General features: G+C 36.0%; 1 pseudogene across 1 annotated transcript; it reads right to left on the reverse strand.

Annotated features, from left to right (window-relative positions):
• Positions 1-7,016: 7,016 nt before the first annotated feature.
• On the reverse strand, positions 7,017-9,100 carry LOC148850480 (alkane hydroxylase MAH1 pseudogene; annotated as a pseudogene). Its single transcript, XR_016098828.1, has one exon. The product of XR_016098828.1 is annotated as an alkane hydroxylase MAH1 pseudogene (transcript).
• Positions 9,101-10,064: the final 964 nt, after the last annotated feature.

A 10,064-nucleotide genomic window follows, 5' to 3' on the forward strand; every position in this document is an offset into this window, starting at 1 on the left:
TGGAAAGAGATATTTAAGGCTGCTAGAGTGAAAATAAATTATAATTAGAGGTGACCTTTGCGATGCAGAGGCTTTTGTTTAAAAATGTATTTTTAAGAAAATAAATGAAGTAATAATGATTCACCAAAGTTTTTATATATTTTTAATATTTTAGTTTTTTTTTATTTATTGAATTTAAAACTTTCTCCTTTTTATATAGTCTACATATTATGACAAGTATATAAATCAACTGCTTAGCATGAGAACCAATTGATGGTGGCTTAGTCGATTAGATTCTCTAGTTGTAGCAAAGTGTTGGGAAGAAACTAAGTTTATCCATAAACTATTTCTCTCCCAAAAATAAAAACTTGTAGATATTCAGCTATCACAATTCCAAACAAGATGTCAACAAAAACAATCATAAGCCAAGCAAAGAGAGACACACACGATATTTAACGTGGAAAATCCCTCCAATGTGAAGGGTAAAAACCACGAGGCCAAGGAGACCCAACCAAAAATCTCCTAATAACTTGAGGTAACAATTACAGCAACTCAAACACCACAATATGCTCACAAACTTAGAGCAAATACAGATTCTCAAACATACAAACGGGAATACCAAAAGCGGTGAAAAAAACAGTCAAAAAAACTCACAAACGCGGCTACTGTTCAGGCCACAACATGGAGAACTTCACTACTCCAAATCAGATCTCCACCGTTCCGATCGTAGGTATGTGAGTTTCAAACAATCCCACCAAATTTCAGCCAAATCGAACCACAAATGATCCTTGATCAGAATAATTGATGAAGACTGCCGCGAAATGTTTTCTTTTCCCGAACAACAACGAGTTGCTTCTGTTCGACCTCAAATAACCGGCGATTCAGAGCTCTGATCAAAGATCCGACCGTTCAGAATAAAGACAAATGAGTTATCCACTTACTGTCCAAATTTCTGCTCGATTGGACGATGGATCAAAAAGTTCCGGCCGTTTGATGAACTCTGCGCACTGAGAAATCTGCACAGTATTTCGATTTCTCTCTTTTCCTCTCTCTTCAACACGCTACGCGCAAAAGAAAATCTAACCCTAGTTTTTTGTTTTTCTTTTTTAAAAAAAAAAAAAAACTGTTGGCTGAAGGAGAGTGGGCTATAATATGGGTCAATATCCCATAATGGGTTGGGCCCAACACAAAGAACTAGGATCAAATCCCACTGCCACTAGGGTTCGGGGGATGGTTTAGCCCCTATTGTTTAATCGTATAAAGCTAAAAAAATGTGCTTAACATGAGATCAATAACTAAATTAAAAAACGGCAGGCCAATACATGAGACTCCCACCAATGCAGGGTCATGAGAGGGACAGATGTACACAACTTTACCCCTGCACATACAGAGGCCATTTCCAAGAATAATCAAGTTAATGAAAAACAAAATCAAAATTAAACTGACGAAGATAACTGAAGGATCATGTTAGGTGTTTTCTTACTGCATTTTATTATTAAACCAGAACAATACATGAAATAAATCTGCGTTCAATTGACAAAAAAAATGAGGGAAAAACTCATGACCATAGAAAGGAGCAATGGTTTCTTTGGATCAACTTTTATATAAGAAGAAGATTGGTTCACTCCATTTCTTGGTGAGAAAATTCAGGTTATAACATTAGTTTTGGTACAAACTAGGGTTCATATTTAGGTTGGCCCTTAATCTAATGCAATCTTTCTAATTTACACCCCTGCTTTGTATAGGTTTCCCTACCTTTGTAATTAGTTTGAGTACAAGATATGGTTCATATTTAGGTTGGCCCTTAACCTAATTTAACTTGTATGGATTTCCCTACCTTTCATTTCCTTTCCCTACTTTTTCTTTCAAACCAAACATAGCCTAAAGGAAAGGATTCCTAGAGATGAAGGTGGAAATCCTATCAAGGAAGGGAGGTGGATTCGAGAGGTTTGTTGGTATTGATTCTAAGAAGGAGGTGGCTAAAGAAATTATGATCAATCATAGTTATAAGACAATTGTTGATGAAAATGAGGTTTCTTGAAATCCATGTAAGAGTGCAGGTGGAGGTGAAGAGTGCAAGGGAAATCTTTTATGGATCTATTGGGAGTTTCCTAGAAAATTCCACTTTAAACTTAATGTTGATGGTGCTTGCCATGGAAATCCGTGTGAAAATGCAGGTGGAGGCATTGTGAGGGATAGCAATGGTATTTTTTGTCTTGGCTTTCATAATGGCTGAATTCCTAGTTCTCATGGTGGGTTATCTATATATTAATGGCATAACTGAGATTGAGGTGGAGAGTGATAATAAGACTTAAGTTGAGATTTTGCTTCAGAAGGCCTCTTGTCCTTGGAATATTATTTTTTCTTAAGAAATATCAAGGATATGTGCAATTTAATGAGGATTAAATTCTCTCATACTCTTAGAGAAGGAAATAGATGTGCAGAATTTCTGGGGAACATGGGAATTATAAAAAAGAAATTTCAGATTTTTAACACAATTCAAGATATTCCTCGAGACCTTAGAAATTTGTTGAGGGAAGACTAATGAAGATTCCTGTCTTACGTATTGATTAATGTATTTTCTTCTTAGCCTTTTTTTGCTTCTTTAATGCTTGTGGGCCAGGTTGAGAGTGTAAGGAAGTGTACTCTTTTGTTGGTTTTGGGGAAAGCAGGCTACATCCTCCCCTGTATTATTATACCTTTCTTTTAAAATTGGTTGACTAATAAATTTCTAAGGTAGCTAGCTGCCCCTTCACTTGGAGTAAATTTTAGAGAAACTTTGGTTAAGGTTTGGCTAAAGAGGAAAACCATGGTGCCAATGATGAGTCTGAGATGCAAGAACTAAATGTATTAGTTGGGGAGTGAACATGGGTATGCAACTTAGTAAGAGTATGGGATTACTCTTCTTCAGAGGGGAAGAACGAGCCCAACAAATACACTAAGAACTTGGAGATTGAAGCAATGAAGCAAAAGAAATCAAATGACAAATGTTATGGATTGGAGGAGGATCAAAGTAGAGAATATATTTTAAACAAAGATGTTGAATATTGTTGCTGCTATATTTGTTGTGTTGGTTCCCATTTGTATCTTCATTCTTTTTCCTTTTATAAAATTTATTTTTACCATCCAAACCAAACCATATTCTAAAGGTGAGAACTAGCACAATTGCTATAGGCTAATACTTGGCGATCATTCCTGCCTCACTATAGTAGTTATGCCAGACCAGCATGGCCCGAGCAAGCTAGGAATGGGACCCATCACAAGCCTGGGCCCGTGGCTCATGGGCCTTGGGCCCAACTAAGCCCAAAAAAAACAAAAATTCAAAGTAACTGTAAAAAATAATGAAAAGTTAAAGGAAAAAATGACAAATTCAACCATTGCCACAACGATTTGAAAAAAAAAATCTTAAAATTTTATTCTATATGAATAATTAATGCATACACTAAAAATATAAAATGATTAAATGGCATGTCAGGTCATGCCAGGTCGTGCCAAAAACCCTTGGCCTAGGCGCCCAGCCTGACCCCAAGGGTCATGTTATGCTTGGCACAACCTACCATTGTAATCAGAGGGTTGTGCCAATTTACAGATAGGGGTGAGCATTCGGTTTATTCGATTAAAAATCAAACCAAATAAATCGAAATTTTAAAAACCAAAATAAAAAAATAAAAACCGAAACTGAAATTTAGAAAAACTGAAATAACCGAAACCGAAATTTTAGGTTATTTCGGTTAAAACCGTGTTTTAATAATATATACTCTATTACATATTATAACATATAATATATATTATATATTATAAAATATACATTATGGAATCAAATTTCAGTATTGTATATATTAATGTATAAATATATAATATATTATATGTTACATATAATAATAAAAAGTTTGGTTAATCAAAATTCTAGTTCTAAAAAATGAAACAAAAACCGAATTAACCGAACCAATTTAACCAAAAACCGAAACCGAAATTTTCAGTTTTAACCGAATAGTGCTCACCCCTACCTGCAGACAACCTGGCCTGTTTTACACCTCTAAGTCTAGGATTAGAGGGTTTTGGGTTTGGTATTAGTCCTATTATTCTTCTACTTTAGATTAAGGGTCATATTCTTCTTCTGTTTTAAATAAAGGATCCCATTCTTCTACATGTATAAAATGGTTTTGCTTAATTATAAAAGTTCTAATACAATGCAAAAATGAATATTTTTTATATGTGTTAAATCTTGATATCAAACAATTGCTAAAACCTCCCCTAAAGTTTCTAACCATTGCTAAAACCTCCCCTAAAGTTTGGTAATTGCAATCCCCTCTCTTGAACTTTTTCACATAGCTTCAAATAGACCCCCTCTATTAGAATCCTCTAATAAAAGGCATGAAAATGTCTAAAATACCAATGGAATTACTATTGAGTCTAGTTTCTAAACAAAGAAAAAATAATACAAACTTTATAAGCAACAAAAAAAAGAGAATTTAAAGTTGAAGCTTTATCTTTGAGCAATTGATATGAATGGTAAATTTGGAAAATAAATCTATTTAATAAAAGAGATTGAAAGGGTTTGGGCTAACCATTCATACGAGGTGAAAACTTAGAAAATAAGCTTTTTGATCAAAAGTAATAGCATGGGCATTTTAGACATTTTTCATACTCCTTTTTAGAGTATTCCAACGAAGGGAATCTACTTGCAACTATGTAAGAAAGTTCAAGGAAGCTGATTGCAATTACTAAATTTCAAGGGAATTTTTAGCAACAAGAAAAAACTTCAGGGGAGGTGGTTGCAATTAACAAACTTTAGAGGAGGTTTTAGCAATAAACAAAAACTCCAAGGAAGCTTCAAAAATTTACCTTTACATTAAAGACCTTTGATGTTAAAAACTTTAGGCACAGTACAAATACAAATATGTAAATTGCAAAACCTTATATTTTATATTATTTTGTATGTATTTTCAAACTGAGCCATAATAACATTGAACATAGCAATTACAACGGGTCACTATCATTGTTTCACATTTTTTATTCATATTTTTTTGCCTACTTGTAACGCATCCCAAATGTTTCAAGACTTGCACTTAATAATAGGTGTCAAATAAAATTCGTATTGCACCTATAAAAAAAAAACATTCGTACTGGGTAAGGACCCTTTACTACTATAAGGAAGACATTTTGATTTTAATATAAAATATTTGTGCGTGCCTTCTTTGTGGCCAAGTTGTTTAGACGAGACAGGGTTTTAATATAAAACATTTGTGTGTACCTTCTTTGTGGCCCAAGTTGTGAGATAACGACGCAATTGTTGGCATGGTTTTTAAAAACGAATTGGTGATCGAGTCAGGGGTTCAGTTATTGGTTTAAACGGTTAATTGGCTGGTTCAACGATTTACTGATCAAAATTAACGGTTTTAAAGAAAAAAATGATTTTAAAAAAAAACAAAATAGACCAAGTGACCAATTCTCGGTTTTTCCAATCTGACCGTCCGGTCCGATCCGATTATTAAAACCATGATTATTGGCATCACATACGTCTACAATATGATTGAATTTTAAAGATGGGTTCTCATACATAGAGAATATATAGTGTACAGACCAATGCTCCTTAATCACTGAACGCGCGCTTTTAGTTGATTAGCAAGTGTCTTCATGTCCACTAGATTTCGTGAATTTGGAAATTCTTTTACACCTGTCAGAATGTTTATTAATTATTTATTAAATTTATTTACAAAGTTGTGCCTAGCTATTAGATCTGGGCCCAATAATCATTAATGACCGTTGAATTATACTTTTTCTTCTCATGGGATGAAATATTACCTTGTATTTAAACGGGTAGGGGTAGTTGTAGGAGAGACTTGTAGTGCTGTTCACGGGTCGGATTAAGGCGGTTTACTAGTTTTTTTAAATCAAAATCGATAAGCAAAATTGACCTGGTCGGTTTAGATTAGTTTGAGTTGGTTTTGGTTTAAATATATAAATTTCTGAAATATATATTTCAGTTTTAAATAAATATATATTTCAAAAATATACATATTATATATAATATTTCAGAATATATTTTTTGGAAATATATTTAAAACTGAAATATACATTTCAGAAATATATATATTTAAAACCAAAATATATATATATATAATTGAAATATACATATTATATATAATATTTTAGTGAGAATATATTTATTAGAAATACATTTAAAACTGAAATATATATTTCGAAAATATACATATTATATATAATATTTCAGTGAGTATATTTATAGATAGCTCGATTCGATTCAGTTTACCCATCTTTACAACCTGAAACCGACCGGTGGTGAAGAAAAACCAGCCAAATCAGGTTGGGTCAGGCCGGGTTGGTCGATTTGGTCGGTTTGAATTTATTTGTGAACAGCCTTGGAGACTTGGATCAATTCCTATTGTCACTAGGGTTAGGGGCTTAGTAGGTGTTTGGCATCGGTGTTGGGTATGTGGGTTGTAAGCATCACTAATGGTGCTTATTTTTTGTTTGGAATCGGTGTTGTTACATAGGTTGTTTTCTGAGAAAATAACACTGGTTTTGGTTGGTATTAGTGCCGGCAACAACGCTTTCAACATGGTCTATATTATCCAACATTTAAGATGATGCCACATCATTGCATTGCTGGCAACAATACACCATTTTCTTAGAAAATATTGAATTTAACGTTGCTCCATACCATACTTTCCCGATTTCTAAGATATGGTTTGGAACAATAATTTTATGAAAAAAAAATACCAAATAAGATGACATTGTTTCAAGCATCACTTCCTCTAATGTAATGCCTAGGTGGCACTGTTTTCTAATAAAACTGATTCGATACCAAATACCCACTTAGATGTTATGAAAACAACGAAACTGTTGGGATTCACATAACCTAATATAGCTTAAGCTTTTAGGTAATATATGGTGTCCTAATCTCGTGGGCATATGTATAAGAGCCCTAAGATTTATGTATGTAACAGGATGGTCTTGAGACGGCGGTCACAGCAACAAAAGCAAATAAATAAATAACAGAATGGATCAACAAATTAAGAACAGGAAGAGACTTCCACTATATATATGCAAAAGAATAGAAAAATACATTTACACTAGCTATGAATTATGAAACACTATTAGCCACCCGGCCAGAGCGGATGCTTTCGAGAGCATACTTTATTTTCTATCGTAAGGCCCTTAATTAAAGAACTTCAATTAAAGAGGAAGAATCGAAGGACGCACACGAACACATTCGTCATTAATCCTAAGAACAAGACTCTTTCCACACTTTTTTTCCATTCTTTAATTCTATAATATTCTTGGACTTTTCTAAAAGAATAATATTATCTCATCATCAGTTTTCCGATACATAAACTGATCAATCATATCAGACCAGTCTACATGCATACCTTAAGATTCTAGCTACACCCTTTCAGTCACCTTCACCACCAATCCATTCTTCGTATGCAGAACCATTGATGGCATTGGGAAGATATCATGGCCGTTCAAGACCTCAATATGGAAGTTGAACAGTACAGTAGCAGCAGCAGCCTTCATCTGAGTAAACGCCATGTTCTTCCCTGGGCAAGACCTTGGCCCAACTATGAAGGAGAACAGCTTCGACAAGGTCTCCTGGTTCAGCTTCCCGTCGGCATCAATCCATCTCTCCGGCTTGTATTCTCCATAGTCCTTACCCCATACGTAGTCCATCCTTCCCATGGCGTACATTGAAATCAGAATTTGCATTCCTGGCTTCACGACTGTACCGTCAGGGAGTACATCTTTTCTAACGACACCTCTTCGTGTGATGGGGAGTGGAGGGCATAACCTCAATGACTCACACAAGGCTGCGTGCAGGTAGACCAGTTCCTTCAAATCTTCTGAATCGAACACCAATGGCCCCTCCACTCTGCTCATACCATTCTTTTCATTCTTCTTCCTCGACATTACGTCGTTTAGTTCTTCCAATATCTTTGCCTCCACTCGAGGGTTTGTAGAAACGAACCAGAAGAACCAACTGAGGGACGTACCAGTTGTATCTCGTCCGGCGAAAAGGAAACTCAACGCCGTATCTCTGAGGAAAACATCATCATCCTTGGCAGTGGATAACTGTTTAATATTATGTCGTCCTTTCGACAGTGCAGTGATGTACATGGTTATTAAATCACTTCCATGTTCTCCTCTACGCAATTCTTCCTTCTTCAACGCAACCTGTTCTGATAAGATGCGGTCTATGGTTTTCCGAGCGTCAGCTAGCTTCTTCTCGCTTCCGAGCTTCAACCAGCCCAGAACCTTCCACCAGAGCTTAGGCATTACGTGCCGATAGAAAACCCCCTCCGTTCCGTCGTCTATGGCTTCGGCGAGTTCGTTAGGCGGAAGGTTCACGGAGAGATGATTGGAGTTTCTCCCGAAGACGACCATGAACATGTTATCAAACGCGAATCTCATGAAAACATCTTCCAAATCCACGACGGACTCATGTTTAGCGGCGTGCACCAACAAGGGGAGGAGTCCGTCCTCCACCACCGTCCGGCTAACTCTGGCTACGAAGTTTCTGAAGTCCTTCGACGCAAAGTTGACGTTTGCCATCTTCCTCTGCTCGCGCCAGAGATCATAGTCGACGTTGAAGATGCCATCTCCGAGTATGTTGAAGGCCTCGATCAACTCGGGGCCTTTGGGAAAATTGGCGAAGTTGGTCTTGAGCATGTACTCCACGTTACGAGGGTCGCATGTGAAGAGTATGTCCAAGCGCCCGAACACCGGTCCTCTTCCCTCAATTGTGCTGCCGAACTTGTTGGCAATCTCGACGGTCCAACTGTGAATCCGGTGGGCGTTCAGGAGCAGGGTAGGAAGAACGTCGAGGATGGGCCAGCGCAGCGATATTTCGTTCTTGTGTTTCCGGTACCATCTGATGGACAGAAAACAGACAAGTGCAAGCAAAAATTCAGGCCATCTGTTCAGGTTTCGTGAGAGGAAGGTTAGAATGGTCTGAAGCTCCATGTCTTCGGTCGTATACGTTTCTTTGGCGATTAAACTGAGTGTCGATGTCTGGTCCGAGTAGCCAGCCAGAGCTTTATAGCTGCTTTGGGGGTTGTTCTAATTTCTAAGAGCTTCTCTAGGCTCTATCTCTAGCTTTTCAAATGGCACAAGCACATGAGCTGTCCTATTTAATCCACTGCAGGCCGCTCTCAAAATATATGTCAACAGAAAGTGGGTCGTTGTGGGTTGCAATCTGATGCTTTATCATGGTTCGGGTCTTTGGGAAACCGAAACCCGATCCACAGCTGACCCTACAGAAACGTTTCGATGCAGGTTAGTGCAAGGTTTTTAAAATCGGACGGACAGGAAACTATTCTGGGTCCGATAGTCACAAAAAAACATAATATTCCTCGTATATCTTAAGATGTTTCTTTTCAATCCAAAATGTCGAGTTTGTAGAAAACTTTCTTTCCTTCTATCAAGTAGGTATTTATGTTTCTTCACGTGAATGTAACGTGAAGAGTTTTGATCAATCAAAATCCATCCGTGAATTGTGATAAATACCATCTGATTGGTTATTACATATATGATATTGGTCGTGATCGAGATTGGGGCAAGGCCCCCTCAATGGGGAATCTCCAAATTTCCCTTGCCCAACCATCTAAAAATATATTAAATTTTAGGGATACTTTAGAAAATAGGATTATAGAAATTTTAAAATATTTAAAAAATGAGATAACGGGATCTTAGGATTTTAGGAATTTAAATGATAAGAATGTTTTAAAAAATAATAATATTAAATATATAAATGTTTTAATAATTTACCATCAAGTTTAGAACAAATTCGAAAAAAAATTATATATAAATTATTAGCTCAGAAAGCTAATAATTTAATAAATCCAATTGTCTCAAACAAACTTATTATTCCATAAATGGTTGATAAAGCATGGGTAGTTTTCCGGTATTCATTTCCTCATGTTTCCTCCATAACTTCCAGCTTGGTTAGCCGTTCTTATCACCTATGTTAGGTGAATTGACATACAGTTTTACATTTTGATCTTTTATTTAATACTAAAAAAAATCATTGTAATTAACTAATTAAAAAGTAAAATTTAAGTTCA

Source organism: Nelumbo lutea, chromosome 5 (assembly GCF_056320005.1).
Source record: "Nelumbo lutea isolate HS-2025 chromosome 5, American lotus-T2T, whole genome shotgun sequence".
In the NCBI taxonomy this organism is placed as follows: domain Eukaryota; kingdom Viridiplantae; phylum Streptophyta; class Magnoliopsida; order Proteales; family Nelumbonaceae; genus Nelumbo; species Nelumbo lutea.